Consider the following 17,181-nt stretch of genomic DNA (forward strand, 5'->3'; position numbering starts at 1 on the left):
TGATTCTGTGGAGGTAGAGGGAGAACAACAACCTGAAACCCAAGGAATGCACAACTTAAACCTCAGAAGCTGTGGGGAATGGAGGGGCATTAATTACTTTTTGTCTTTCTGAATTACTCCTCATGCAACCCAGAAAAGAGTATGGGAATCCTCTTGGGCCAGGACAGGAGTAGTATTTGTTAGACCAGAAAGTAAGGCAGAGGCTGTGAATTCATCTCCTCCTTTTGACTCCCCACATTACCCTTAAGAATCCTTTGAGACTGTTCTCTCTCTCTGTGATGTAGGTGTGGAATTCTAGGGGGCAGCGTGCACTCTCAATGCCCAGCTGTCTGAGACCACAGTTCCTTCAGGTGATGGATGATATGGTTTGGCTGTGTCCCCACCCACATCTCATCTTGAATTGTAGCTCCCATAACTCCCATGTGTTGTGAGAGGGACCTGGTGGGAGGTAATCGAAGCACAGGGGGGTGCGTCTTTCCCAAGCTGTTCTCGTGATAGTGAATATGTATCACGAGATCTGACGGTTTTACAGAGGGCAGTTCGCCTGCACATGCTCTCTTGCCTGCCACAATGTAAGATGTGACTTTGCCTCTCCTTGCCTTCCTCCATGATGTTGAACCGACTGCGGAACTCCAGCCATGTGGAACTGTGAGTCAATTAAACTTCCTTTCTTTGTAAATTACCCAGTCTTGGGTATCTCTTTATTAGTAGCATGAGAACAGACTAGTACTATGGAGAACCATTGTTTTTTTCAGAGGAGACTCAGTCCCACATGGGTAAGCTGAAGCTGGAAGCTAGGCAGCATTGATTACATTTTCTCCTTTTTCTGTAAACTGGGGCTCCTCCTTCCATTTTCCTACCACTTAGACATGAAGCTGTATTAGTCGATATGTGTGTGAAGTAGAGACACAGGTAAAGGAATCTTAGACAGCCCCTAGCATAGCTTGACTCTTGCCTATTGTCTTCCCACTTTATGAAATCTATTATGTTGGCACAGAGAGATACCTTAAGATGGGGTCTCTCAGGAGCAATTAGAGCAGCGTACTTCTAGAGAAGCTGATAGGACCGGGCAGGTGTGCCAGTAAGGATCAAAGCTTTTGTCCACATTTTTGAGTCGGTCTGTGTGTGGCAGATGACTTTGGGAAAAATCCCAGATCCCTGGAAGGAACCATTAAGAGAGGATTCATGTAGATCAGAACACTTGCGCGCGTGTTCATCAGTGTTTAAGTCGGATTCTCAGGGTTAAGTCTGTGGTAGGGCTGCAGGGCAATGCTTCCCTGTGAAAGATTCTGATCAGGTGTAAAATATGTGGCTCTGGCACAGGGAGGCATCTTTATCTGACAGAACATCATACTTCTGTGGATGTGAGATTCTTTGCCCTTCCTTAGCCGGGTACCACTGACTGTTTGAGAATCATGCATACATAGGCCTTTTTGTTTTGAATTTCTTAAATATTGGAACAGGAAAAAACATTTTTATCCATTTTCAAATTGAATAATAGCATGAGCAACTTCAGGGAAAATGTCACAGGAGGAAACTCTGGGGCCTTGCGTATCCCCAGAAATCTCCAAAATCCTGATACAACCTGTAGAATTCACCTTATCAACACTGATTTATTTGTTCATACAGATTTATCTTTTTTTTTTGAGACGGAGTCTTGCTCTGTCGCCCGGGCTGGAGTGCAGTGACCGGATCTCAGCTCACTGCAAGCTCCGCCTCCCGGATTTACGTCGTTCTCCTGCCTCAACCTCCTGAGTAGCTGGGACTACAGGCGCCCGCCACCTCACCCAGCTAGTTTTTTGTACTTTTTAGTAGAGACGGGGTTTCACCGTGTTCGCCAGGATGGTCTCGATCTCCTGACCTCGTGATCCGCCCATCTTGGCCTTCCAAAGTGCTGGGATTACAGGCTTGAGCCACCGCGCCCGGCCTAGATTTATCTTTCATTGGACCTTTATTTTGTTCTATGTCATGAAGAACATGAAGAATAAGTCATTTCTTTCCTTTGAGATAGGAACATCAATTTTTCACACGTCAAGTATTAATGATGTCACCCTCCACATAGTTTTTCCTGCTTATTAAATTTTTGCTGTGGTTTAAATATTTGTGTCCGCCTCCAAATTCATATGTGGATAGTATTAGGGATGTGACCTTTGGGGAAGTGACTAAGCCAAGAGAGCGCCATCTTCCTGAATGGAATAAGTGAGGTCAAAGGGAGTGTCCTTGTCTCTTTTGCCATGTGAGGACACACCAAGAAGGTATCATCTATGAGGAACTGGGCTGTCACCAAACTCCAAATTTGTTGGTGCCTTAATCTGGCACTTTCCAGCCTCCCAAACTGTGAGCAATAAATTTCTGTTGTTTTTACATTACCCAGCCTAAGGTATTTTGTTATGGCAGCCTGGATGGACTAAGACAGTTTCTTAGGCACTTTAGTCTATTTCTGAATTTTTAGTTCCAATGATCTATTAGCTTTTTAAATCAATCATGATTTTTTTCCATGGCTGGTCAATATTATCTGTGTTTTGTTGTTGTTGTTGTTGTTTTTTCCAGAGTTTTCTTGGCTCTTCTTGTCTTTTCATCTATATGCTGTTTTATTTATTTATTTATTTATTTACTTTTGAGATGGAGTCTTGCTCTGTCTCCCAGGCTGGAGTGCAGTGGTGTGATCTCGGCTTGTGCAACCTCTGCCTCAGAGGTCCAAGCAATTTTCCTGCCTCAGCCTCCCGAGTAGCTGGGATTACAGGTATCCACCATCATGCCTGGCTAATTTATGTCTTTTCGTAGAGACAGGGTTTCACCATATTGGCCAGGCTGATTTTGAACTCCTGATCTCAGGTGACCCACCCGCCTCAGCCTCCCAAAGTGCTGGGATTACAGGTGTGAGCCACTGCACCCGACCTATATGCTATTTTATAGTAAAATGTCTACCTCCAATATCTAATGATATCTATATTAGAACAAAATTAAATTTATAAATTACCTAAGGACAATTGACATTGATAGTATATTGAGTTTTTCTGCCTAAGAACATGTAAGTTTTCTATTTGCTTATATCTACATTCATATATTGTATGAACATTCTGTCTTTTCTGATATTCTGTAAACCTTTTTGTAATATGGATTCCTAGTTTACTTTATTCTGCTAAAAAGTCATCTGAGACACAATAAAATTGTGAAGAGTTTGAGTAAGAGCAATTGATTGATTATAGGACACCAGTCTGAAAGAGGTTTAGTGTTTCACTGACAGTGTAAGAGGCAACTATTTATTGGAAAAATGTAGCAACAAAATAAATTATTTGATTAGTGGTAGTTAGAAACTTGTTTCTTCTTGGTTTTTTGTTTCTTTACCTTGTTGAAAAGTTCCTAATTATATAAGGTTGTTGGCTACTTCTGACTGGTTGACATTCATTTCTGTTTTTCTTTAAAATAGGCAGCTACAAGAAATAATGCAAGTTAAGTTTGCTAGGCTTCCTGGGATAGAAGCCATGGCTGGTCATCTGATCTTATTGTGTTAATTTCTTTAGGTGAACACTAGGGAGATGTCATCAGTCATGGTAGTGTTTATTTCTTTTTTTACCAACTCCTATGTCTCTACATCAGACGTGGTGTTGTTTAGACATAAATGAAGTGAACAAACACAGAAAATCACTACCTGTGTGAAAGCACTACCATGTGTTATACACACTGCATAATTAGTGTTCCAGTTGGAATGAGTTGGTGGCTTCAGGATAGTAAAATTATTCAGATGAAAACATGGCATTGATTCTGCATGTCTGGAGAGGGCATCTGTACCCAGGCTACACAACTGACTCTAAATTTAGAGGAAGTGTGCTGCTTTCATTTTCTAATATCTTCAGGTTTCATTTACGTCCATCCCCACTTATGTATGCATCAGAGCCCTTCACCTTTTTACCTGAGTCACGGTTGCAGCTTTCTCACTGTTCTCCCCACCCCATGTTATTTTACACACTACTTTGTAAGCGCTCATGAGAAGTTTGGAGTGCTTATTGTGGTAAAAAAAAAAAAACTTTTTAACTTAAAATTTATAGTCATTTACAAGTTGTAAATGCAGTCTTTGGTTTTGATTTATTTGATTTTTTTTTTTTTTTTTTTTGAGACGGAGTTTCGCTCTTGTTGCCCAGTTTGGAGTGCAATGGTGCGACCTCGGCTCACTGCAACCTCTGTCTCCTGGGTTCAAGTGATTATACTGCCCCAGTTTCCCAAGTAGCTGGGATTACAGGTGCCCACCACCACACCTGGCTAATTTTTTTTTTTTTTTTGTAGTTTTAGTGGAGACGGGTTTTCACCATGTTACCATGTTGGCCAGGCTGGTCTCGAACTCTTGACCTCAGGCGAGCCACCGCACCGGGCCTAAATGCAGTCTTTGGATTACTTAACTGAAGTAAGCTGGATTCATTCTCTACAGGCCACAGGATTTAATCAGTCAGTCAGTATTGTTCACCTTTGTAAAAGAAAAATGTTACTCTATTCTATCACAGAGTGTGTACAATATACAATTAGGTAGAACAGGTAAATCATTAATAGCATTGTGCCATATATTGTAAGCACCATATAAAGAAACACAATAGAATTTGGAAATCTCTTAAGAGAAAATATACCGTAGAAATAAATTCTTAAGAAGTGTCAATAGTAGTTGATGAATGTTTAATTGAACTTTTTATGAAATACTTATAGCACAACTTACGTTTCCATGCAGAATCTTCTGTTTATGAGTGTGTGTGTTAAGTGTTGAACAATAGTATAATAACTACTCTGGATTTTTTTTTTTTTTTTTTTTTTTTTTTTTTTTTTTGAGACGGAGTCTTGCTCTGTCACCCAGGCTGGAGTGCAGTGGCCGGATCTCAGCTCACTGCAAGCTCCGCCTCCCGGGTTCACGCCATTCTCCTGACTCAGCCTCCCGAGTAGCTGGGACTACAGGTGCCCGCCACCGCGCCCGGCTAGTTTTTTGTATTTTTAGTAGAGAGGGGGTTTCACCATGTTAGCCAGGATGGTCTCGATCTCCTGACCTCGTGATCCGCCCGTCTCGGCCTCCCAAAGTGCTGGGATTACAGGCTTGAGCCACCGCGCCCGGCCTGGATTTTTTTAAAAGGGTAAGAACCAGGAGAGCAGGCCATGAGGATATCACCAGTTAATATTGAGTGGACATCCTGATGATATTTACTGTGTTTAACTCTGCAGATAGAATTGAGGCCCTGTGATTATCTGCTTTCTTCAATGAATTATGCCAAGCAGCTACAAAAGGGACTTCACAAGTTAAGTACTTAACATACATGTAATTAATGAATGAAGCCTAACCACAGCCTTCCAAAATGTCTAAGTGGGCCTGAGGCCCATCTTTCAGCACCCAGGGACCTCTGTTATGTCTGTGTGAAGGACAAAGTCCAGCTAAAAGAATTGCCTTGGGAGGCCGAGGCGGGCAAATCGCGAGGTCAGGAAATCAAGACCATCTTGGTCAACATGGTAAAACCCCATCTCTACTAAAATACAAACAAAAATTTAGCTGGGGTTGGTAGCACATGCCTGTAGTCCCAGCTACTTGGGAGCCCGAGGCAGGGGAATCGCTTGAACCTGGGAGGCAGAGGTTGCAGTGAGCCAAGATCACGCCACTGCACTCCAGCCTGGGCAACAGAGTGAGACTCCACCTCAAAAAAAAAAAAATACTAACTATAATAATAACTCTTCTGTTCATGAGATGGTGACATTAGAGTTCTCAACACAAGGAAAGTGGCCCTAAATCCCCTGCACACCTCTCTTTTTTATACTGACCCCATGATGTAAAATTCTGCCATTTATTCATTTGCCACAGACAAACTTCCTCTACAAAGGCAAAAAGAGCACCGCTTCAGATTGTGACTGTATTTGGACATAGGGTCATTAAAGAGGTAATTAAGGTTGTGAGTTCACTGGCATGGGACCTAATTAAATATAACAGGTTCTTATAAGAGGAGGTAGTAAAGACAGAAGCACAAGAGAAGATTCTGTTAACACAGTTAGAAGACAGCCATCTACAAGCCAAAGAGAGAGCCTTGGAGAAGTTATTCCACCGACATCTGTTAGATTTCTAATTTCCAGAACTGCAAGAAACAACTTGCTGTTTTTAAGGCCCTTCATTCTGTGATGCTGTGTTATGGCAGTCCTAGCAAACTATTACAGCCTATTAGTACACACACACAATATTCCCTGCAGTATGACTGACATGGAAAGAGGATGGTATACCATGCTGCATCAGCATTGAAAGACTAAACCACTGTGGGGAAGAGCCTCCCTTGTGGCATATTATGAAGACATGTGCGTGCACACCTCCTTCCCTGATGGGATACGGGCATGAGTTCTTGAGATGACACATTGCAGGAACATGCATAAAGCAGTCTCACACCCTTTTTTTTTTGTTTGTTTATACAACACATTCCTCTATTTTTGCATAAAAACTTCCCTAGTAATGTTGGCTTTTAAGTTTTGGAGAAGGTCTGTAGGACTGAAGCTGCATGCCACAGGAGATGCCTGGGGTGGGGAGTTAAAACAATACAAACTATAGCAACATGCAAAAATGCTCATGGCCTAATGTAAAGTGAAAACAAGATGAAAGCCTTTTCTCTAATATTTCTACAAGTGTGTGAACAGAGACTTCCCACCTAACCAAGTTGCCACTGGGACGAATGAAGGCCAGACTGTATTGAAACAGGACTGTGGGTCACTCCTGGGAAGGCCCTAGGACAGAGATCAGAGAGTTTCCATATTTCAATCTGGGACCTGGGCCTGTCCTGGTGGTCTCAGGTTCCGATCTCTAGAGACCCCTAGATGCCTGCTGTCGCCACAGCCCAGTGCTGACTAAGGTTGGTGGTGTAGAGCACCCGGTCTTTTTCCAAAGAGATGGAGGAGTTACACTCATCAAACAGCTCCTCATTAATCTGAATGCGGGCCGGGCGCAGTGGCTCAAGCCTGTAATCCCAGCACTTTGGGAGGCCGAGACGGGCGGATCACGAGGTCAGGAGATCGAGACCATCCTGGCTAACACGGTGAAACCCCGTCTCTACTAAAAAATACAAAAAATTAGCCGGGCGAGGTGGCGGGCGCCTGTAGTCCCAGCTACTCGGGAGGCTGAGGCAGGAGAATGGCGTGAACCGGAAGGCGGAGCTTGCAGTGAGCCGAGATCCGGCCACTGCACTCCAGCCTGGGCGGAGAGAGCGAGACTCCGTTTCACAAAAAAAAAAAAAAAAGACCTTGAGGAAGAGGCACCTAACTAAACTGTGTCCAGTTTCTGGTCCCCACAAATTGTGAGATAGTATTTGTTGTTGAAATGTGCTAAGTTTCAGGGCAATGTTGTAAGAAAGAAGCAGATAACTAGTCTCATCTTCCAGGCCCCAAGATTCTCCATCCTTCTTCTCTCTCTCAGGCTCTCTGCAGCCACAGTGGTCCCTTTCTAACTTCTGCCCAACTCACACCTGTGAGTCTCTTTACTAACGGTGGCTTCTCCTGACACATTCTTATGCAGGGCTGGCTCCCTATTGTCATTGTGATCATGGCATAAATGTCATCTCAGGGAGGCATTTGGGTCACTCCATGTAATGATTTCCCAGCTCTTCTGTCAACATTCTACTTTATATCAGTTGCTTTTTTTTTTTTTTTTTTTGAGACGGAGTCTTGCTGTGTCACCCAGGCTGGAGTGCAATGGCCAGATCTCGGCTCACTGCAAGCTCCGCCTCCCGGGTTCACGCCATTCTCCTGCCTCAGCCTCCCGAGTAGCTGGGACTACAGGCACCCGCCACCTCGCCCGGCTAGTTTTTTTTTTTTGTATTTTTTATTAGAGACGGGGTTTCACCGTGTTAGCCAGGATGGTCTCGATCTCCTGACCTCGCGATCCGCCCGTCTCGGCCTCCCAAAGTGCTGGGATTACAGGCTTGAGCCACCGTGCCCGGCCAATCCCAGCACTTTGAAAGACCAAGGCAGGTGGATTGCCTGAGCTTAGAACTTTGAGACCAGCCTGGGCAACATGGCAAAATCCTGTCTCCACGGAAAATACAAAAAGAAAAAATGGCCAGGCATGGTAATGCATATGTGTAGTCCCAGCTACTTGGGAAAATGAGGTAGGAGAATTGCTTGAGCCTGGGAGGTTGAGGCTAAAGTAAAGCAGTATCATGCTATGGCACTCTAGCCAGGGCAATAAACCTGTTTCCAAAAATAAAATTAAATAGAAGATTTAGTAAAAACAAAATATGATACATAAATATCATGGAACACTCTGCAGCCATTATAAAAAACAATCGTGTCCTTCATAATAACCTCGATGAAGCTGGAGACCATTATGCTTAGAAAATTAATGCAGAGGCCAGGTGTAGTGGCTCACATCTGTAATCCCAGCACTTTGGGAGGCTGAGGCAGGCAGATCACTTGAGGTTGGGAGTTTGAGACCAGCCTGACCAACATGGAGAAACCCCATCCCTACAAAAGTAGCCAGACATGGTGGCGTCTGCCTGTAATCCCAGCTACTTGGGATGCTGAGGCAGGAGAATTGCTTGAACCCAGGAAACGAAGGTTGAGGTGAGCCGAGATTGTACAGCTTGGGCAACAAGGGCAAAACTCCTTCACAAAAACAAAACAAAATGAACAATAAACAAACAAAATCTAATGCAGAAACAGAAAACCAAATGCATGTTATTATTTATAAGTAAGAGCTAAATAACAAGAACACATGAACACAAAGAGGACAACAACAGACACTGAGGTGTAGTTGGGAGTGGGGGGGTGGAAGGACTAAGGATCAGAAAACATACCTGTTTGGTGCTATGGGTAGTACCTCAGGGACAAAATAATCTACACATCAAACCTTCATGACATAATTTTAACTGTATAACAAACCCACCTGTGTACTCCGAAACAAAAATAAAATCTAAAAACAAAAAAAATCTCTGGGTGGAAGAGAGTGCAATGTAGGTGAAAGCACTGATTTTTGCTACAGATAGTGGCCCAGGTGGGGCTGTACTCTGATTTATTTCTGTGTGAATGCAGGCAGATGAGGTTATGAACAGGTGGTCCAGACCCAAAGTTGGTGGAAAAAACAGGTTGCTACTGCAGATTCAGTGTCTGGGGGTGGGGATACACCAGGAGGCTTGTAGACACTTGTGGCTTTTTGGCAAGAAACACGTGGATCAGAAATGCCGTGGTGAAGTTCCTCAAGGTGGTGCCTAGTCCTGGGAGGAGTGTGGAAACATCAATGTCTAGTGTGTGTGTTTGGGAGTGGGTGGGAATCTTGTGGTTGCAGCTGCAAGAAAAGGGGCTGTGTCATCAGGGCTCTTTCCTCTAAGTTTTCAGTCCTCTGTCACCCTGTGAGAAGACCTGGAATCACAGGACAATAGGCAGTGTGACAGCCTGTGTACATTAGAGCAGAGCCTCCCATTCCCAAACACCCAGAGTTTTATTCCAGGCCAGGCCTCCATGATATTTTTTTTCTGGCACCAAATTTGTAGAGTTTGCTGAACATCACACAATTCTCCAACAACAACTCATTGTCTAATATTTGAATTCTGACACCACCCAGAGTCAGCACAGACCCTGATTCAGGGCTCAGTCCCACAACATTGTCCTCACTGCAGATGTTAGTCACAAACCCCATGGGCCCATCTATGCTTCTGAGCTACTGTTTGAAAACTGGGGACTCCCATAACCTCCCTGAAGTTCAATAATTTGGTAGAGATACAGAACTCAGCAAAACACTGTAGCTACATTTACCGGTTTCATATATAAGATGCAGCCCAGAAAAAGCCAAAGGGAAGAAATGCATAGAACCAAAAAAGAGATGGGAAAGATGAAATACATAGATAATCCTAGAAGATATTTGTAATTATTAAAATTCTCTATTTTTTGTGTGCTCAAGGAACAGTTTATGAAAACAAAACAAAACACCCTTCCCATTGTGTCTTAGATGGTGTTTTCTTTCTTTCCTTTTTTTTTTTTTTTTTTTTTTTTGAGACAGTTTCACTCTTGTTGCCCAGGCTAGAGTGCAATGGCGTGATCTCAGCTCACTGTAACCTCCATCTCCTGGGTTCAAGTGATTCTCCTGCCTCAGCCTCCTGAGTAGTTGGGATTACAGGCATGTGCCACCATGCTTGGCTAATTTTGTATTTTAGTAGAGACAGGGTTTCTCCATGTTGGTCAGGCTGGTCATGAACTCCTGACCTCAGGTGCTTCACCTGACTCAACCTCCCCAACTGCTTGGATTACAGGCATGAGCCACCACACCTGGCCATATGGTGATTTCTTTTCTTACCTATCACACGGCCAGACACACACTCTGAACATTTTCTCCTTTTTCTCATTAAAAAAAATCAGCTGAATTTGTCTTCAGTGATCAAAATAAAATCTTTCTTAAAGATCCTTTTTTTTTTTGAGCCAGAGTCTCGCTCTGTCACCCAGGCTGGAGTGCAGTGGCACAATCTCAGCTGACTGCAACCTCTGCTTTCTGGGTTCAAGCAATTCTACTGCCTCAACCTCCAGAGTAGCTGGGATTATAGGAACTGGCAACAACGCCTGGATAGTTTTTGCATTTTAAGTAGAGACAAGGTTTCACCATGTGGGCCAGGCTGGTCTCAAACTCCTGATGTCAGGTGATCCACCTCCATCTTCTTCCCAAAGTGCTGAGGTTACAGCCATGAGCTACCACACCTGGCCTAAAAGGAAATATTTCTCAATCAAACTTTACTTATATTTATCTTTCTCCTTCAGGCTCCAGACCTTTGAGCTACCCTCAGTCTGAGTCAACATACAACTCCACTTTATGTCCTTTTAAGAACATGCTGATTTCAGTGTAAAACATTCTCTGGGCTGGGCATGGTGGTGCATGCCTGTAATCCCAGTACTTTGGGATGCTGAGGCAGGCAGATCATGAATTCAGGAGTTCCAGACCAGACTGACCAACATGGTTAAACCCCGTCTCTACTAAAAACACAAAAATTAGCTGGGTGTGGTGGTATGTGCCTATAATCCCAGCTACTCAGGAGGCTGAGGCAGGAGAATCACTTGAACCCAGGAGGTAGAGGTTGCAGTGAGCCAAGATTGCACCACTGTACTCCAGCCTGGGGAACAGAAGGAGACTCTGTCTCAAAAAGCAACAACAATAACAACAACAAAAGAAACAAACAAAAAAAACCAAACACATTCTCTGGTCTAAAATCTGACTTTTTCACCCTCCATTTACCATTCTTCTCCCACCTCCTTTCTAATCTTGTTTGCTCCTTCCTAGGAAAGAAATTCCTTTTCTGCCTATATCTTTGCAAGCCAGAAAGATCTTACAGTTAGTTGGTACTTCCTCCTGTTGCAATACATTTTTGGAATTCCTTTTGTTTTTTACATAAATCTAACATTTTTATTTTACAAAGTCTAGAAAGTGCCTCAAAACAATGACAACTTCATCATCAATAAGACCCTCCCGGTTTCCTTTCGTCTTAACCTTAACTGCATCTGCCTGTGGGGCCCCAAGTTTCCAGGGCTTTGTAGCTTCTCTCAGAATAAGGGCTCCTTCTATGGCTGGGGTGAGCAGGCTGAGAAATCTGCAGGGGAGGCTTTCCAAACAAAACTAACTGGGCCTTAGGCTGGGTGCGGTGGGTCATGCCTGTAATCCCAGCACTTTGGGAGGCCGAGGCGGGTGGATCACGAGGTCAGGTGTTTGAGACCAGCCTGGCCAACATAGTGAAAACCCATCTCTACTAAAAATACAAAAAATTAGCCAGGCATGGTGGTGGACGCCTATAATCCTGGCTACTCAGGAGGCTAAGGCAGGAGAATCGCAGTGAGCCGAGATTGCACCACTGCACTCCAGTCCGGGAGACAGTGCGAGACTCCATCTCAAACAAACAAACAAAAAAACCTAAATGTGTCTTTAATAACCTCCTGTTGCAGGTTTAATATTACCCTTAGCTTGGATTCACTAGGTTCAAGCTTTAATTTCCATGTCAGAGTTATTCCCTTAGTTTCTGAAACTAAATGTTTGAAAAATTAAGTAAAATTACTTAAACACAGCATTTACATAAGGGAAAGAAATTTTAAGGTGCTTACTTTATTTTTTTTTATTTTTTTGAGACAAAGTCTTGTGCTATTGCCCAGGCTGGAGTGCAATGGCACGATCTAGGCTCACTGCAACCTCTGCATTCTGGGTTCAAGCCATTCTCCTGCCTCAGCCTCCCAAGTACCTGGGACTACAGGCATGCACCACCACACCTGGCTAATTTTTGTATTTTTACTAGGGATGGGGGTCTCACCATATTGGGCAGGCTGGTCTCAAACTCCTGACCTCAAGTGATCGATCCCCCTTGGCCTCCCAAAGTGCTGGGATTACAGGTATGAGCCGCTGCACCTGGCTAAGGTGCTTGCATTTTATACCTCCATAAGAAAAGCAAATATAGCTACTTCTTTCAGATAATATATGTATTACTTTATTATTTCTATTAAAAACAATGTAAAAAATCAGTCATATGGGAACACTTCTAGAAGCACCCCGTTTCATCACATATAATTTAGTATTAAGCTCAGAAATCAAGACAACAGAATATAGAACCGAGATATTCACTGTCAAAAATTTGCCCTGCAAAAAGAGGAATTGATGTTTTGACGAATCTATGTAACTCATCAATTATCTAACACATTTTTCTGTGGAAATATATTCATTGTCTATAGCCAGAATGAAAGAGGTTTTCCCCATTTTTTTCCTTGGTAGTTAGCATTCTTTGTTTTTTTTTTTTTTAAATGACAGAGTCTAGCTCTGTCATCCTGGCTAGAGTGCAGTGGCATGTTCTTGGCTAACTGCAACCTTCACCTCCTGGGTTCAACCGATTCTCCTGTCTCAGCCTCCTGAGTAGCTGGGACTATAGGCACGTGCCACCACGCATAGCTAATTTTTGTATTTTTGGTAGAGACGGGGTTTCACTATGTTGGTTAGGATGGTCTTGATGTCCTGACCTTGTGATTCACCCACCTTGGCCTCCCAAAGTGCTAGAATTACAGGCGTGAGCCACTGCACCTGGCTGTAGCTAGCATTCTTAAAGCTAAGGCTTGGAATTCTGTTTGAAATCATTCAGTCATAAAAAACACACTTGAGAAAATTCCTAAATTCATTCCGGGAAAGAAAAAGGTAAATGGGAATTATTAACAAATGGAATATATGACTAAACACTAATTTTTTGAAACACATCTCTTTTATGTCCTTTGTAAATATTTTCTTTTTTTTTTTTTTTTTTTTTTTTTGAGACGGAGTCTCGCTCTGTAGCCCAGGCTGGAGTGCAGTGGCCGGATCTCAGCTCACTGCAAGCTCCGCCTCCCGGGTTCATGCCATTCTCCGGCCTCAGCCTCCCGAGTAGCTGGGACTACAGGCGCCCGCCACCTCGCCCGGCTAGTTTTTTGTATTTCTTAGTAGAGACGGGGTTTCACCGTGTTAGCCAGGATGGTCTCGATCTCCTGACCTCGTGATCCACCCGTCTCGGCCTCCCAAAGTGCTGGGATTACAGGCTTGAGCCACCGCGCCCGGCCAACTGTAAATATTTTCTTACCTTTCAAGCCCTACTAATAAAATGTAGATTATAGTAAAAAAAACTGATGCAGGTGGGTGCAGTGGCTCATGCCTATAATCCCAGCATTTTGTGAGGCCAGAACAGGTGGATCACTTAAGACCAGAAGTTTGGAACCAGCCCGGTCCATCTCTACTAAACATACAAAAACTAGCCTGGTGCAGTGGTGCGCACTTGTAGTCGTAGCTACTTGGGAGGCTGAGGCATGAGAATCACTTGAACCCAAGAGGCACAGGTTGCAGTGAGTTGAGATTGAGCCACTGCATTCCAGCCTGTGCAACAGAGTGAGACTGTCTCAAAAACAAACAAACAGAAACCGAAACAAAAAACCAAAACAAAAACAAACCAAAAAACAAAAAAAACCCTGAGGTCAAAATAAGTGAACCAATCTTTTCGAGGTACAGATCCAATTATCCACCCCACCCTGTTCACTTACATGCTCAAAAACCACCCTCCCAGGAGACACTGCACTATGCCCCCATGAATGTTCCAGGTGCATTTTATGCCATCTTACTGGGGTCAGATTTTTGTCTTTTGGAGTTTTTTTTGTTTTTGTTTTTGTTTTTTTACAAATTTTTCATGATTTTTCTTTCACTATTTTTCTGCCACACCCAAGAGAATCCAAGGGGCATAAATTATTTGGTTTTCCCTCAATACCAGCATCTGATTGGCTGACCAGCAATGTGTCTCCAAGAAATGGAAGCTAGGTTGGGTGAAGACAATCTTCACGTCTCAAGGGGTTAGTTTTTCCAAAAACAAACAAACAAAAAAATGCACCAGGAGATGCCTTTCAGCCCCAAGGCTGCCACCTGCTCCCTTGCGAGGCTACACTCCATACCTCAGGTAGTCCTATGGGAGAAAATGACCAAGGGCTAATAGTCACTAGACACTCTAGCAGACATAGCCATGGTGGGTATCTTGGTTTATCCCCAGAAAGTACTAAAACCCAGGACCAGAAAAAAACAGAAAGTTGCCTGAGGACACATCACCCTATAAAGTTTCCGAAGAGTAATCTTGACCCGAAAACATTCCGTTAAGTTCTCTGGCAATATAAAGGAAAAAGAGGCACAGATATTTTTTACAATGCAGTGTCAGGGGGGTATTCCTTGCTTTCTTCTCATAAGAACTATTTACAAACAAAAAACAAATTTTTCATTAGTATTATGAAACGCTTTAAACAAATTATTAATTGAGGAACATGGGGTACACTTGAGGCCCTGCTTGGGACACATGTGAAAAATGCCAGGGATAATCAGGCCCCTATGGGGTGTGAAAATAATTAAGGGGCAGGCAATTAGACTGAGGAGGCTCTAGTCCCCGGATTCCTACTTCCAAAAAAAAAAAAAAAAAAAAAAAATCTAAACTCAAGTGCATTTTTTGGTAAATTACTACATTAGGGGAAACAAAATTCAGGCTTAAAGAGCTATAAACTGCCAATTAAGCTCTGAATACATAACCAGGAAATTTCCACCTTGATTGCACAAATTAAGAAACTACGCAACTAAGCCCCAACCATGGACCACAAACTACAAAGCTGGGTGCTCCACAATTCTTTTTTTTTTTTTTTTTTTTTTTGAGACGGAGTCTCGCTGTGTCGCCCAGGCTGGAGTGCAGTGGCCGGATCTCAGCTCACTGCAAGCTCTGTCTCCCGGGTTTTTACGCCATTCTCCTGCCTCAGCCTCCCGAGTAGCCGGGACTACAGGCGCCCGCCACCTCGCCCGGCTAGTTTTTTGTATTTTTTAGTAGAGACGGGGTTTCACCGTGTTAGCCAGGATGGTCTCGAACTCCTGCCCTCGTGATCCGCCCGTCTAGGCCTCCCAAAGTGCTGGGATTACAGGCTTGAGCCACCGTGCCCGGCCGGGTGCTCCACAATTCTTGAATCACTCTTTGATTAAATTATTTGATATTTTGGCAGTGACTCACATAATTTTTTTTGAAACAGGGTCTTGCTCTGTCGCCCAGGCTGGAGGGCAGTGGCGTGATCTCAGCTCAGTGCAACCTCCGCCTCCCAGATTCAAGACATTCTCTCACCTTTGCCTCCCGAGTAACCGGGGTACAGACATTCACCATCACACCCAGTTAATTTTTGTATTTTTAGTGGAGCTGTATTTTGGCCAGGCTGGTCTTGAACTCCTGACCTAAAGTGATCCACCAGCCTCCGCCTCCCAAAGGGTTGGGACTACAAGCGTGAGCCACCGCGCCCGGCCCCATAAATTCTTAATTGGTCAAAAGGAAACTGTGAACCCCACGACCAAAGCTCTCCCCATGCATGAATCCGCACTCCGAATCAGGATTCTTCCCTGACAACCCTCCCCTTGGTCCCTGCACAATCTGGGAGAGACGTGGCGCTGCCGGTGCAGAGCTGCCCGGAGAGGGCTCCAGGCCAGGGCACAGTCACCACGCAGGGAAGAGACAGGACGCCCGGGGCCCCGGCTGTCAGCGCAGCCGCTATCTTATGGCTGAAGGGGACTGAGGCCGAGCTGGGCAAGGAGAACTCCGGGCGCCGATTGTGGAGCTGACTGCAGGGAGACCTGAGGGCCCGCTACAGCCACCTTCCACTGGTTTCAACCAGCACCCCCCACCCCCCGCCCACCTCCCGAGATGTCGGACCGGACACATTCACCATTTCTACGTTTCCAGGGGGTCCCGGAGTCTTAGCTGTGGATCTTTCAATACGTTCAGGTCACAGGACCACATAAGCTGGCCCTGTAGGAGCAGAGGACACAGAGCAGTGAAGACAAGTCCTTGAGCTCCAGCTGCAGGGAGAGACAAAGGCCCCGCCAAATCCGAAGCCGTTCTGTTCGCTCCAGCTGCGTGCCTGATTGGACGGTTTCCAGCCCGATGTCCCCGATTGGATAATGCTGAAGGCCCCGCCCCCGCAGGCCCTGAGTGACAGAAGATGAGATCAGATGCTGGGCTGAATGAGAAAAGAACAGCCTAACCTGCAGACTTTTCAGGCAGGGCTTCCTCCCTGAGCTAAGCCAGTCCCATCCCAGAGCATGGGAATATTTTTTTACTCTCTGTTTTTGAATGTATTCAAAAGGTGAACAGAAGTATTTTGCTGTCATATTAATAATACCTACAATTTTTATTCAAGAGAAAATCAACTTTTACTTTGGTAATAGTGTATTATCTATACTAAAGCTAATTTTAATGTAACTTTATAAATAAACCAAATTTGTCATTTTTGACCACTCCAGATTTACATATATATTTTGTAATCTCTTGTATTTTTTTAACTTTTTATATTTTATTTGTATTTACATTCTTTTTAGTTTTTCAGTTTGAAACAACCTTTCAGTAATTTCAAACTGCTATAGGAGATAGAAAGAAATCATTTAGGGCCAGGCACTGTGACTCACGCCTGTAATCCCAGCACTTTGGGAGGCCAAGGTGGGAGGATCGCTTGAGGTCAGCAGTTCAAGACCCGCCTGGCTAACATGGTGAAATCCCATCTCTACTAAAAATACAAAAAATTAGCTGGGCGTGCTGGTGCACACCTGTAGTCCCAGCTACTCTGGAGGCCGAGGCAGGAGAATCGCTTGAACCCAGGAGGCAGAGGTTGTGTAACAGCTCAAGGGGCTCGCGTTGCCCTTTGCCTAGACAG

General features: G+C 44.1%; 1 long non-coding RNA gene across 1 annotated transcript; it reads right to left on the bottom strand.

The window, feature by feature from the left end:
• Positions 1-4,263: 4,263 nt before the first annotated feature.
• On the bottom strand, positions 4,264-16,368 carry LOC144336884 (uncharacterized). The gene is made up of 4 exons (XR_013409305.1): positions 15,423-16,368; positions 12,554-12,595; positions 5,094-5,468; positions 4,264-4,773 (listed from the first exon to the last, which is right to left on the bottom strand). It is a non-coding gene; the product is annotated as an uncharacterized LOC144336884 (long non-coding RNA).
• Between the last annotated feature and the right edge of the window lie 813 nt (positions 16,369-17,181).

Source organism: Macaca mulatta, chromosome 19 (assembly GCF_049350105.2).
Source record: "Macaca mulatta isolate MMU2019108-1 chromosome 19, T2T-MMU8v2.0, whole genome shotgun sequence".
NCBI classification, from domain to species: domain Eukaryota; kingdom Metazoa; phylum Chordata; class Mammalia; order Primates; family Cercopithecidae; genus Macaca; species Macaca mulatta.